We start from the raw sequence: 15549 nt of genomic DNA, 5'->3' as shown, positions 1-15549 counted from the left end.
TAACAAAATAAAAAAAAATTAAGTTTGAATTAGGTTAAAAAATTCGAGTAAAGTACCAGCATACAAATTTTAATATAATTTATTTAAAAGGTTAACAATGGCAAAAAAATTCTTTGTGATGAATTAAAAAAAAAATTTGAATAAATTACTTGGTTAAAAAGTAAACTCAATTTATTTGAAACATTCTTCTTCTTAGCATCAAAGTTCTTGATGAACCATTGCTTCATTAACAACCACATGCCACCTCACCTTATTCAAAACCACTTCCAACTCCACACGTTTAGCTTCTTAAAATCTGTTTCCACATGTTAAAAAAAAGTTTTTAGAACATTTTTTTCAGAGTCAACTATTCAGTTTGAGCTAATTTAACTCTTTTTCTATCTTAGATGGATTGATTTTCCAAAAAATATCATTTCTATTTTCGAAGCAATTTTTTATTTATACGCAAATTTTTCATATTCAAATTTCATTGCTGTTAATAAATTACGAAAAAAATCCTCAAAAATTATCTCCACTAAAAGAAACTACCAAAAAGCCACCGAAATGCTGCTACACCAAAAATCACTTTCATTCTCATTCATGCAAATAAAAACGAAATTGAAATTAACAAACAAAAAGAAATAGAAAAAACCAACATGAAACCTAAAGAGCCACCAAAGCATAGTAGGAAATTACAGCAGCCAACCAAAATGCAAACAAAACAAATCAATATGAGAAAACAACCAAACAAGCAAACAAATCGAAAGCTAGGAAAAAATCAGTAAAGTTTAGAAAATGAGCAGCAAAATTTGAATTTGTTATTTCAGACTACTGCCACTCACTACAAACATACAAACGTACATACATTTACATGTGGCACCAAAAAGGAAACATTTTTCTCGTGATTACTTATGTAGCTACAGATGTACATGTGTTTGAAGAGCGTGAACAAGAGGCGGAAGGGAAATATATTGTGTTCGAAGTGCTTCAAATTTGTCGATTAGTCAGTTAGCTGTATCTGGAGAAGCGTGTGTTTTAAATGGCCTTTTGTATTTTTTTGGAGGTTTTGAAACTTTTTTCTGGCTTAAATTTTTTTTCTGTCTTAACTTTTTTTTTTACTTAAATTTTTTTTTTGTTTATTTTGCTTTTTATTTTTTTATATTTTGTTTGTTTTTTAATTTTTTTTTATTTATTTTTTTAGTTTTTTCTCTTGCATGTTATTTAATTGTTTTTTTCTCTCCTCATACGCTGGTGTTGTACTTTTCCACTTTCGAATTGTCCAACTCATCGGCAATTGACGCTAACAACAACAATTAGCGAAAAAATAAGAAAAACTGAGTGGCAAGCTGTGCGTATCGACGAGTTTACAACGCTGTAATCGCGTTTATCAAACGCTGGCCGGTGTAAATTACCATACAAACATAGCCGAAGAAAGAAAAAGCGGGAAAAAACAAATGCACATGCATATATGTGTGTATGTATGTGCAAGTAGTAAGCGCAATGACAGTTCGGCGACCGTCTGAAGTCACGCATGTAGCGCGCATTGCTGGATTGGTGGCGCCACATATAAGATTTTCAATTTGTTTATTTTTTTGTTTTGTTTAATTGCTGCTCCTCAACTTCTCCATTTTCAATTTTTTTCCCACAAGATTTATCAGTTCATTTGAATCTTTGTGGACAATCATAAAACACATGATTTTCGTACAATGAAATTGTTTCCGAGAAGGCGGAGTATTGCATAAATAAAGCTGCGTGCGTGACTTCAATAAAAGTATTAAAAAAAAAAATAAAAAAAATTAAAATTTTTAATTTCAATTGAAAAATACAACTGCAACAACTCAATAAACAAGTCAACCAATCAACTTAACAACTCTACATAAATATCACGAGGCAACTCAGTCGGCATTAACAACAAAGTGTGCAATTTAAAGTGACTTGTTGTACAACATTTTTGTAAAAACAAAACCTACAATTTATATAAAAAAAATGAAAAAAAAAAAACAATTACAAAAAAGTCTAAATAGCAATAACACTAACTAAACCAAACTACACGTGCCCGCTTCGCACGACCTCTGAACTGACCTGCTCACCAGTCTTCAAGTGCCGCTTACAAATATTTCTCTACCGCACCAAGCGCGTGAGTGGTTGTAGTTGTATTTTTATAACTTACGCGTTAACTGATTTAAATTGCGTGAATTTTTTTGTCGTATTTTATTTCTCATTTCATTTGTGTCTGTTTTCCCCCTCTGTGTTTTTATTCATATTGTGTACGTATGTGTGTGTGTGTCGTGGTTGGAATTCTCATACAACAGCATTTGTTGTGTAATTTAGTGAATGGCCAACAGGCATCAATCACAATCAAAAACGCAAAACCAGCAGCAACAAAAACGACGTACATAAAATGTGTTCCAAAAATCAAATGAGTGTTCTCATGGAGAAATTGAATACGGTAAGTAATGAGCGCTTTTTTGGCAATTTTCGCAGTGCGCTTTAAGCCTAAGTGACTATTAGATAAATATTGTATGATTGAAAAAATATTGAAAAAAAATTAGTATTGTTGTCATTATTGTTTTAAATTTTATTATTATTATTATTTTTTTTTTTGTTTTTTTTTTTTTTGTTATTATTACTCTCTAACCCCACAAAAATCCATATCTATTGTGCGATTAAAGAAGCGCTTATTTATTTTAGAGTCAATTTTGTACCTCAAGAGAATTTGATTTCGTAAACTTTTCAGCACATCACGTTTTTGTAGTAAAAGTGCCCGAAAGAGTTGAGACCCCTAAAAATTTTGCAGCATTTTTTGTAATTTCTGAATGGATACCAAACAGAATCCGACGGAATTCTACAGAATCCTGTTGCACAGCGAACCTCTCAGTTTAAAAAATAATCCGTCAGTATATGACCATCGGTATACCCAAATTTTTAATTCATAAAAGAGTGTTCACCATTCATTTTAATGAAAATTGCATAAAATTATTATTATTATTATTTATTATTATTTGTTAGTATTATTATTTATTATTATTATTTTGGTAAACTTTCAAGTATTTTAATGCAGTTCTCTGAAGTTTATAGTTGGTTTTATAACATGGAATAACAGCAAATGATGCTGGAAAAATAGTTTTGCTATAATCGCATGCCCTTATAACAAAAAAAAACAATTTGCTGTACAAAACGCTTTGCTTTAAAATTTTGTTCCTTATAAAAAATTGCTATACATTTTTTTTTCTTCGAAGAAAATTTTCCTAGAAGAAATTTTTTCTATAAAAAATTGTTCCTATAAAAAATTGTTCCTATAAAAAATTTTTCCTATATAAAATTTTTCCTATAAAGAAGAATTTTCCTAAAAGAATTTTTTCCTATAAAAGACTTTTCCTATAAAATATTATTCTTATAAAAGGTTTTTCACATAAAAAATGTTCCTATAAAATATTTTTCCTATAAAATTATTTTTGTTTGTTATAGACTACATGCATTGCTTTCCCCCACAAAAATTGTTCTCATAAAAACTTTTACTAAAATTGCAGAAGAACTGATAGTTTTGGCAAACACTTTACTCCTAAATTATAGGTTTTTTTTATCAATTCAGGACATTTAATAATTTAAGAATGTTGTGATAATTACATATTCTTGAAAACAATAATTCCTATAAAAATTTGTTTTTTATAAAAAATGTATATCTATTTAAATTTGTTTCTATAAAAAACATTTGTCTGTAGAATTTTTTGATTGCCTGCATTAGTTTCACTTTTATTTGCTATATAAAACTTTTTTATGAAAAATCTGTTAAACACTGTATAAAAACTGATTATTTTAGCAAATTTTGATGCAGATCTCAAACCTTTTAGTTTTTTTTTTTTTTTTTGTATTACCTCAGACGATTTAATTACAAAAGAATATTGCTATAAATACATTTTTCTATAAAAACAGATTTGCTATAAACACATTTTTCTATAAAAACAAATTTGCTATAAAAATTTGTTTCTATAAACGATCATCATCATCAAATTTTTTCTATTTTGTGCGATTCCCGGATATATTTTTCATTTGCTGCCAGGTATTGTTGTGTCCACGGCTTTGCATTCCTCTTCGATGCAGCGTCGCTAAGAGCCCCTAGGTCTGCCTCTTCTGCGCTGTCCTTGGGGGTTCCAGTCCAGCGCTTGTCTGCTGATTTTAGTGCCACCTTTCCGTAGGGCATGGCCAAGCCATCTCCATTTACGTTCTCTTTGTTCAGTTGCGATTGGTTTTTGATGGCATCGTCAGTGATGAGTTCGTTATAAAAATCGTCCATAGACGTTTTTCACTACGAACGATTTTCCCTTACATTTTTTTTATTTTAATTTTCCCAAAGTTGCATCAAAAACTGTTTATTTTCGCTCATTTTTATAAACTTTCATGCAGATCACAAAGCTTTTAGTTTTTTTTTTTTTTTTTTTGTATCACCTCAGAACATTTAATTACACAAAAGTATCGCTTTAAAGACATTTTTCTATAAATATAACTTTGTTATAAAAAAGATTTTGCTATAAAAAGTTTATTATAAAAATCGGCCATACAAATTTTTTTCTACAAAAGATGTTTCCTATAAATTTCTCCATTTTTTTCTCTTAATTCTGTTTGCTTTAATTTTCCCAAAGTGGTATCAAAAATTGATTATTTTGGCAGATTTTTTTAATTTTAAATTAATAGTAGTTTTGTATCACCTCAGCGCATTTTTCCTATACAATTTTCCTTTTTTTTTTTTGGTACGTATATATTAAATCTGTTTGCTATAAATTTTTTTATCAAGAAAAGTTTCCCCAAAGTTGCATCAAAACCTTTTTATTTCGGCAGATATTTAGGAATTTTAATCCAGGTCCCTTCCTTTATTTTTTCCTATTATCAAATAAATGTTTCCCATATTTTTTTTATTTTTTTTTTTTTTGCTATAAAAACCGTTTTCATGAAAAATTTGACCAAAGTTGTATAGAATACGTATTCTTTTTGTAGATATTTAAGATTCTTAATCCAAGTCTCTCCTGCTTATCTTTTCCTATTATCTTAAATTATTTTATGGGTAAGCAATTTTGCTATAAATACAACTTTCTATAAGCAAATTTTACTTGCTATAAAAGATTGCTTCAGATTTTTTTTCCTAAACAAAATTTTCTATTATATTATAGTAATAATATTTTATATTATATTATATTATATTATATTATATTATATTATATTATATTATATTATATTATATTATATTATATTATATTATATTATATTATATTATATTATATTATATTATATTATATTATATTATATTATATTATATTATATTATATTATATTATATTATATTATATTATATTATATTATATTATATTATACTATACTATATTATATTATATTATATTATATTATATTACATTAATTACACAGGCCTGCGAAATCTCGCTTTTTTACAGTTTCTGGGCACAATTTTTATGAAAGGATTTTTATAGTAAATAATAATAATAATAACACAGTCCTGCGGGGTACTATTTCTAAAACGGCTATGTGTGTTTCCTGAAGGTTTTTTTATGCTGAAAACGAATATGACCTTGAAAATGCTCCAGCACGTCAGGATTTTTGGCAATTTCAGGTTAAATAGTCAAAAAATGCAGATTTTGGCCATTTAAAAATTTTTTTTGAACAAGGTAAAGTTTGTTTTTTTAATTTTCCACAACGGCATCGCAAAGTACTACTCTTTAGCTTTAAGGTGCTTCTTTTAAAATATTTTTACGATTAATATCAAAAAAGTTATTCTATATTCCTTAAAAATTGATTTTAAAGCTGAAGAGGAGTACTTTGCGATGCCGTTGTGGAAAATTAAAAAAAAACTTTACCTTGCTCAAAAAAAATTTGTTTAAATGGCCAAAATCTGCATTTTTTGACTATTTAACCTCAACTTGCCGATAATCCTGACGTGCTGGAGCATTTTCAAGGTCATATTCGTTTTCAGCACAAAAAACCTTCAAGAAACACCCACAGCCGTTTTAGAAACCGTACCTCGCAGGACTGTGTTATTATTATTATTATTTACTATAAAAATCCTTTCATAAAAATTGTGCCCAAAGTCGTATTTATAATTAACCCGTGCTATAGTAGTAATGCTATAAATACTTATACTTATAATTGCTACCATAGGTTTTTTTTGCTATAAAGATTTTACCTGTGAAAAATTTTCTCAAAAATTCAAAAAAAAACTTATTTTTCTAGCAGATTCGTAAAACATTTGATGCAGATCTCCTACTTTTACAATTTTTTTATCATTTAAATCTGTATGCATTTTCTTGTGCCCATTTTGCTACAAAATATTATACAATACATAGCTACAAAAATGTGCTGTAAAAATTTTGCTACAATAAATTTTGTGTCTACTGAAAACTATTTGCGTTAACTTTTAATTATCTTTCGACCACTGGAAATTTGTGAATTGGTTCGCCAATTGATTTTTAGTAAAATTGTTATATAGATATAAGAAGGTAAGGTTTTACTTGACTTTGGTTTTGAACCTTTTTTTTATGTTACACAGTATTCGAAATTTGTCGGTCATAACTAACTCCAATAGCATACAATCGTCATTGAAACGAACTGGCCCGCTTTATCCGATGTTTTACAAATCTTTGGAAAAAAATCACTCTCATGAGACTCCTAAAGGCGGTACCAAACACTGTACATCTAATATATCCGGCACTTCAAATGCTTGTACTAATGCCACTCGATAATTGAAAGCTTTTCAATTTTTATACAAAAATTCCTCATTGACCATTTCCGTTTCCCCAAACCTACACGCAAACGGCAAAGAAATGTTTACATCCGCCACGCATTAATCACAAGTAATTCGCAATAGCTATTTTGTATTTGCTTGTACTTTTGTAATTGTATGTACTTGCAACGCATTCAATGTGTGCGGCCGAAATGTGTATAAAAAATGGCAAAAAATGCCAAAGTTGATGTAAAGAAATTTTACAAAATAAAATCAAATGAAATGCGCACAACAAACGAAGAGCAAAAGCAACCATGTAACCACAGTAAGGTGTAATGGGAATCACAAAAAAAAGGTGAAGTAATGATGACATTAATGGCAGAAACCACAGGTATGCCAATTTTGCGCTGAGTGCATTTTTTTGCGTAAGTGTATAGGTGTGGGGATGTATAAAAAAAATGTTGGAAAAAAATACAGCGGAAAGTTTTCTAATATCAACATTAAATTTGAGAGCGTGAACATAATTTCTTTCGAACTTCTTAACCATCCAAAGTTTATAGATTAGTACTGGCGTTAACTTTTTGTAGGCTTTCAAAAGATTTAATGACAATATCCAGATTATGCAACATGTGGTATTTTTTTACAGTCCCCTTCGAGTAACACGGTTGTTTTGTTTTTTTTTTTTTTTTTTTGTATAGAAATATGTATTTTATACTGACAAAAAATTGTTAATAAAGAGTATTTCCAAAGCAACGCCTAGATGTCAGTAGTGAATAAACCCAATGTTTCGCAAATTGCGTGATTTTTTGTGTGGAAATAATCGTCCGAATGAGGGAAGTGGTCGAAATTGAGCTTGAAGTAATAGACATAGACGATAGTTCCACAAATCACACAACATGGGAAAACCTTTGCGATCTTTTTGTGGGGTTCTTCAAATATAAAATCTATGTGAATAAGGCACAAACAATTCTAGAGCTGAAACACAACACTCGGATCGAGATTGCTGATCTCAAACTGATAATATGTGAGCGAGTCATAGAAAATTTTAATTCTCGTTCTCATGACAGACATTTAAGTGATGACATTTATCACATATAATTGTTAAGATATATATTTTGTATTTCGAATAAAAATGGCGAAACCTGAAAGTATCAAATTTTTTACATGATTTTTTCTAAAACAACATCAAGGCGCGTCTTCTGAAAGACCCTTTAGTTACAAGAGAAAAGAGTTAAAGACGCGGTTTTACTTCTGGCAACGTATGTGAAACGAATCGCCAAAAATGCAATCTGAACTGCCATTATTTTTTTCTTATGTAGTTCTATCTCCGAAGCATGAAAATCAGTAAAACATTATTTTTATTGGTTGGAGTTTTAGAGTTTAAAAAACAACTTTCTTTTATTTTTGATTCTATTAGAAGGCATCCCATTGTTTCTATCCATATCTTAAGCCACATCTAACAGATTCTCATAACTAATAAATCGTTAGACAGGTATAGTAGTAGTTTTTCATTCCAGTCGTCTGAAAAACTGCTTTTTAACATGAAGTGTTTAAGTGCCATAGACGATTAGTTTTTAATTGAATTTTTTTTTTTTAACAATAGAAAAAATTGTTCCTTTTCTTATAATTTCTCTTTGAAAAAAACTTTCCTTTCCTAAAATTTTGTTTCCTTTTTCTAAAAGTTCTTTTTTTGGAAACGACTTTTCTTTTTCTAATTTTTTTTTTTTAATTCTTCGTTTTCTTAAAAATTTTGTTTCCAACAATGTCTCTTTTTCTTGGTAAAAAATTCTTTTTCTAAAAATTTAAGTTTGTAAAATGCTTCTTTTCTAAATATTTTTGTTAGTACACTAAGTTTTATTTTTTCAAAAATTCTCCTTTTCTAACATTTTTTCCTCTGAAAATTTTTCATCATTTTTTTGTACAATTTTTTTCTGCTTGTAAAAAAATTTTGGCAAAGAAAGTTTTTTCTCAAAGTTTTTCTCTGTTTAAAAATATTTTTTTTCACAAAATTTTTGCTTTTTTTTGGTTGGTAGAAAGCTTTTGTTTGTAAAAAATGTTCTTTTCCTAAGAATTTGTCATTTCTAAAAATTCTTTTCCTACAACTTTTGGTTTCTAAAAACATTTTTCTTTTTCTAAAACAAATCTGTTTGTAAACAATTTTTTTCTTAAATTTTTTCTTTTTGTAAAAATTTTAGTTTGTAGAAAATGTTTTTTTATCTTAAAATTTTTAATTTCTAAAAATTGTTTCCCAACAAAAATTTTTCTTTTTCTAACCAAATTCTGTTTGTATACATTTCTTATCTCAAAATTTTATTTTGCCGGAATTTTTTCTTTCTAAACCTTTTTGTTTGTAAAAAACATTTCTTTTTTTAAAAATTTCACTTAATTTTAAAATTTTACTATACAAATTTTTATTGTAAAAACTTTATTTGTAAACAATTTTTTTTCTAAAAAAATTCTGTTTGTAAACAAATGTTTTTCCCAAAAATATTATTTTTCAAAAAATTTTTGCTTTAAAAATTATTTTTATTCTTGTAAAACAATTTTGTATCCCAAAAATATACATAAAATCCCAAAAAGTGAATGAGGTTCAAATAAAAACAAGAATTTCTTTTTTCATATGGAATAAATACCTTATGTCAAATTTAAGCCCCTTTCTTTGTCTAAAACTGGTACTGAATTTCGCTTAAAATTTTCAGAGCACAGCAAATACCGAAATCACCAATAACACTCGTCTACTTGCAGTAATTCCCCTCTACTTCTACCTCTGACAAGGCCATCTCCACACTTTGGTGCCACTGCGTGTCTTATGCTTTGCCGTTTCTTCCTCACGAAATCAAAGCAGAAAAAGCATAAACATCAATTCCTTTTCACTTTCGTTTTACAAGCCATCGTACGTGCCTGTGGCGCCACCAAATGATGTTGAATTAAATAAAATTTTTATGTAGCTCGTGTAGGCAGACAATAAAAAATTACTAGAAGATAGTAAACAATAATAACTTAAAAATGCATAAAATTTTCATAATAAATAAATCAAAAATCATAATTTGGCATGCAACAAAAAATTATTCATTAGCAAGCGCCACACGCAGCCAAAATTAAATAAAATTAAATTAATAAAATTTCGCTTTGAAGAATAATAATACAGCAATTTAACGCGCCCGTATTTTCACTTTGCTGCAATTTTTTAATAATAAAAAATCGTAAAATCAAATTTCCAATAATCGAAAATTTCAAGTAACTAATCATCGTACAATTATTTTACGTGCGTCCATGCGTCATTAGAAAGCGATTGTTGAGTGCGTATGCACTTGTTGTGCTTTTGCTAGTTTCTATCAACTAAAATTATATGAAATCATGCGACGTGCATTGAATTCTTCATTGGTTAATTTGTGGTGTTTGGAAGACAAAAAATCAAAAATTTCAACTACATTTTTCCTCTCTCTCTTACCCACTTAACAGTTGCTGTTGTGCTAATGTTAACAAAATTATCATACTTACTTTTGAATCGAGTTTCGGACGTGCTGAAAAATAAAAAGTAAAAATAGAAAACTCATAATATTTGGCTTAGTGGGTTAAGAATGTCTGGCATATTAATTTGTGTGTTCCATACAACCGACCACTTGACTGAGTAATGGAAAGTGTTTGTAATTGAAGTGTGCCGATTAGTGAGTGATTTCACAATAAATTTTAGTAAATACACAAAAACACAAAAAACAAAAAAAAAAAAAATAGGAATGAGACTATTTTAGTTCTTTTGTTATGAATTAATAAGAGTTACGTTTGGGAGCTTTCTCTCTTGGATTAAGTTTGATTAGACGGACTGCTCTTAAAGGGAGTGCACTCAATTCTCACGGAGAAGTGTTGAGTTGTCCAAGAAAAATACTTCCAGTATATGCGTACACGCCCCCAAACTATTCCGACCTCCTGACGAAATCAGCAAAACTATTCCGAAGCAGACTAGATCTCCGCAAAAGTGGCTACCCAAGAGTCTGAAATTTGAAGTGCAAGTCCAGCTTTTATATAGGAGATGGTAATTGTAAACTCTTCTACTTTCTTAACTATACAGCTCCTGTAGTAGCTCTTTTATGGGGTTTCGGACCTGGCGCACCGTGAGATTGAGATCGAAGATACTTTCAGGTCGTAATTTTCAAACGGTTTAAACAATATTTTTTTTTTTTTTGCTAATTAAAACTTTGATAATTTCTTAAGAACAATTTAATAATAATAATTTCTGGACAAACCCGGCCTATTTTAAACAAGAATAAAATATTTGTTATCTTAACAAAAGGTAGAAAAGGGTCCTTAATATTTTATATATCCTTTGCTAGTTTAAAAAAATTTTATCGCTTTAGAGAAATAAACAGAAATTACCCTGTATTCAAATTATGCAGGAAAAAACTCATGAGTGTTAAACACTATTTTGAGTGCCTCAGTAAGTTCCGAGTTCTTCATGCAAGGTTTGTTACCTTACCGAAATGTTCTGCGATACTCTACAGTTGTTCAAATTAGTCAATCAGCTTTTAATAGCATCTCTAATCTTCACCTCAATCTGTGAAAACAGGAAACGCAGAGTTACTAATGCTTGCAGCTGAATCCCCACATGCAGGCTCAGATTTCTTATTCGCACTTAGTATTGGATCAACTCTACTTCTGCCCCATTGCTAAAGCTCCCAAGAAATACTATTGGGAGCACTCGGACTTTACTATATAGTTAATAGATCCGGGTCTCATTAGTAGTACTATGCGATGTCATATGTCTGCGAGCTTCAATACATTCGGTGTTCTGCATTCATTATTCATCGATGGTTACCCGCAGTGATTACTTCAGCTGATTGTTGCCCTAGTCTTCTTCTCTTCTTAGGAAAGAGCAAATCAAGAGGAGCTTGTATGATTGGACTCGATTCCCTAAGTGTTATATTAAACCACCGCACACCCTTCTACTTTCTCACTTCACGAAGTACTATTATTTTCCGTGATGCAGTAGATATTGAAACTATGCTGTTGATGAGGCTATGGAGAACTTCATATACGTTTCCAATCATAGCTCCCTGAGCGCAACCTGACTATCTACAAAAATACAAGTTTTGAACAAAACAAAATTCCAACCTATTCACCTGCTTTTCTGGTTGAGTTTGAAACTCTTTAAGTTCTTTTCAATGAGAGTTGCATAAAGGAAACGCCAGTTCCAGAACCAATGCCTACTTTTGAACCATTTGTGATCTTTTGTCTTTGTGAAATTTTGTCATCGTTTAGAATGATATTAGATTGCAACTAACTTGTTACCCGTCAGCTGTCACTGCCGGTACAGTGATCGCCTGAGATGAATTCAAAGCCCAAGATTCACAGCCCTAGTACTTGTACTTCTATTTTGTATTTCTTCTTTGTCTTAGTGTATGCTGATTCCTTCCTTTTGGTATCTTTCAGAGACAGCTTTTGGAGATGAGGTGGACTCTGCTATCATGAACCTATCTTTCGAAGCTTATTTTGCCTCAAAACGTCCTTTGAGATGGAAAGCTGATAAATTTAAAAAAATGTTCGGGTATTTTAAAAGGAATTGAAATCTTTGAAAATTCTGAAATTTATTTATATATATATAATATATATATAATTGGCGCGTACACCCTTTTTGGGTGTTTGGCCGAGCTCCTCCTCCTATTTGTGGTGTGCGTGTTGATGTTGTTCCACAAATGGAGAGACCTACAGTTTCAAGCCGACTCCGAACGGCAGATATTTTTATGAGGAGCTTTTTCATGGCAGAAATACACTCGGAGGTTTGGCATTGCCTGCGAGGGGCGACCGCTATTAGAAAAATGTTTTTTTTTGTTTTTGTTTTGTTTTTTTATTAATTTTGGTTTCACCGAGATTCGAACCTACGTTCTCTCTGTGAATTCCGAATGGTAATCACGCACCAACCCACTCGGCTACGGCGGCCGCCTACTTTATTTATTTGTTTACTTGTTTAAAAAATGTCTGTTTAAATCAAAGCTAGTTTTTATATATTACACTTTTCACAAAAACCCGCGAGAACCGTCAGTAAAAAAATTCAATGCCGTTTTTTATCGCTAAAAATTTGCTTTTATTTTACTATTGTAAAATCTCGTGACCCGCGTTGCTGCCTACCCGATAATTTCGCAAAAAATCAAATTAAAAAGTTTGCAATTTGGATTAAAATTTGTTAAATTTTTCTAAATTTTGTATACCTCCAAACTTAGTTTTATTCATATGGTTTTAGTTAAAGGATGGAAAATGTTAAAAAAATTTAAAAAATAAGAAATTAGTTCGAAAAGCATTGTAAAATTAAAAAAAAAATCCCATGCATCCAATTATAATCGCTAGTGTATATTTCATAAATATTATCAGTATAATTGTCCTACTATTTACAAACAATTCACTTTTTCATATTCACTTCACAGACTTCTCAAAAGTCATAATCACTGCCAATTTCTACTGCTCTGCATGGGTCATAATGTTGAGAGGAATTGGTTCACCCCTGCTTCTTTGTTTGATTGCACTTTGTATAACTGTCTGGCCTTTATCCAAACTATGCTTATCTAAAATTGGGTACATTTACAAGCAGATACATAATCGACCTATTTACCCTCCAGAAGGAAATATCATTTAGCTCTTAGCTTCTTTGTGGTCATCTTCAGACCTTCCAGGTGAGCAGGTTTAGAGTGCATTTGTTGAGGTGTCAAGAATTTGCTAGTTTGCATAGCGTTTCGACTCTGCAGTAATCAAATTTTATTTGATCTAAATACTAAATTTTGTTTCAGTTAATAATTTTCTGTTGGTAACTTTGGATATTTTTCTGGAGTCGCTCATACAATTTTCGATGCATGTATATTCAATTAGCGCCTGCGTAAGTTAAAAGTTTTATACAAAATATTATATATCTTTCTTTACAAATTGCAAATTAACTTAAAATCTAGTTCAATTAGAGCCTGTGCTGATTTTTTATATGTATGTACGAGTAATATTGGAATAATATTTGTGGCCTTAACCCATTTGGATGAAACGTCCTTTTTTTAAGTCTTGCATTCAGACTCCCGATTTTGCATGTAATTTTTATAAAGAAATTTTAACATTCAGCCCTTCTTATGCTTGATAGTCTGCTCTTTCAGAATTTTTCATAATATTTGTGGATATATTGAAAACAGTTTTTATTGCTTAAAAAAAACAGCAAAGTGCTTTTCGTGTCTCAAATAAGGTTTTTATATGAAAATGATTAGGTGTGAGCTCTGGTTAATAAAAATTTTGCATCCAAGTACAGATAGGTAGGATATCCTATCTTGAACTAAAAGGCAGCGTCATTAAAATGGCCGCCAGAAGAAGAATTGAAGAATAATTTTTTTTATTTTTAATAATTAATTTTTTCAACACCCAACTGCGGGAGCAGTGCGTTTGGTTCAGAATAGGGTAAAAAATAAAAGTCAATCGATTATTGCAAAAAAATATATCAGCAATCAAAGAAACAGGTACTCATAAACGTTCCCAGGTGCTAATTGCCACATAAACCAGTAATATTTATTGCACCTAAAAACGTCAGAAAGCCGCTAAGTGCCTGAGTTAAACAAAAAAAAACAATAATTAAATAAATTAAATAAAGGCAAGTGAAACAACTTTTAGCAGAGCGCATTTGATATTATTCTGACTTTGAATTTACTAAATACATGACACACTGACTTTGGAATTTTCTGCCTAATAATTAACTTTTTTAAATTGTTTTCGAATTTAAAAGAGTTATGTAAAATGTCTTGATGTCACCTCTCCTATTTCTTCCCAAACTTTCACACATCCATTAAGTAATTTCTTACTTAATACACCAGCAATGTAAACACTTTGCATTGCCCCAATTTCGAATGAGGAAACCGTCAATTTATCGAAAAGTCGTACAAGTTGGCCCAGTGCTCGAGTTTCGCGCCAGCTTACCACTAATACTCGCACTACTCCCCGCTCACCACCCCCCTTACAGCTCATTACATACAAAAGTGTCACTGAAGTGGGCCGAAATTTGGCAAAAGTGACAGGTAAAAACTGAAATATGCAAATATGTGGGTAAGTGACTTTTGTCAGTAACAACAACAAAACGATGCAGCAGCGCAGCAGCAACAAACAACTAATTTTCCAAAGTAAAACTCAGGCGCGGGCATGCAACAATATGTCAAGTGCTTGCCATATGTCTATGAACAAATATATATATATACATTTGGGCATATACAGTGGCAGTTAAAATAATAGCAGCGCGACATATTGCAATGCTTTAACTATTTTTGTTTTGTGTTGTTTTTGTTTTTTTTTTTTGTAAATATATAGTTCTTACCACAACATCAACCATATTGCTCAAAGTTGAAAATAAAAAAAAAATTAAAAAAAATTAATTCTACTAATTTTCAAAAAAATGTCAAGCTTAACATTTTTTTTAATTTAGGATATACCGTTTTTAAGTGAATTCAATTTATATACTGTGCATGTTTGAATTGAGTAAAACATTTTATTGAATTTTTTTTACAAAAAAAATTATAAAAAAAAACAAAATTCTATTGTAATATAGATAAGCAGCTTTTTAGCAAATTATCAACTTTGAGGCGAGCAAAAATTTCCACTGATTTCCAAATTTATAAAAAAAGTTTTAAGCATTCGTTTTATAGAAGAAAATGCATAGTAGTAAACTTAGTAAAAAATTTAAATTTTTTTTTTCAAATTCTCCCAATTTTCATCGAAATTTCAAACTTAGGCAAATTCAATTTTCGTTCGGTTGAAAAAAAATTGTTATAAAAAAATGTCGAACATTCATTATATAGGGTTTTTCAATAAGGGCGGGTAGATGTTGGAATGGAATAA

General features: G+C 30.1%; 1 protein-coding gene across 6 annotated transcripts in view; it reads left to right on the top strand.

The window, feature by feature from the left end:
- Positions 1 to 15549, top strand: part of LOC129237509 (guanylate kinase) — a 231153-nt gene that overhangs the window by 185025 nt on the left and 30579 nt on the right. The window contains exon 2 of one of the 6 annotated variants that reach the window (XM_054872310.1): positions 2292 to 2428. The exons of the other annotated variants lie outside the window; for them this stretch is intronic. The gene's annotated coding sequence lies outside the window, so the exon portion shown is untranslated. The remainder of the gene's footprint in view (positions 1 to 2291; positions 2429 to 15549) is intronic. 6 annotated transcript variants of the gene reach the window in all.

Source organism: Anastrepha obliqua, chromosome 2 (assembly GCF_027943255.1).
Source record: "Anastrepha obliqua isolate idAnaObli1 chromosome 2, idAnaObli1_1.0, whole genome shotgun sequence".
NCBI lineage: Eukaryota > Metazoa > Arthropoda > Insecta > Diptera > Tephritidae > Anastrepha > Anastrepha obliqua.
The sequence above is the reverse complement of the archived record's forward strand: the minus strand, read 5'-3'. Positions and strand labels throughout refer to the sequence as shown.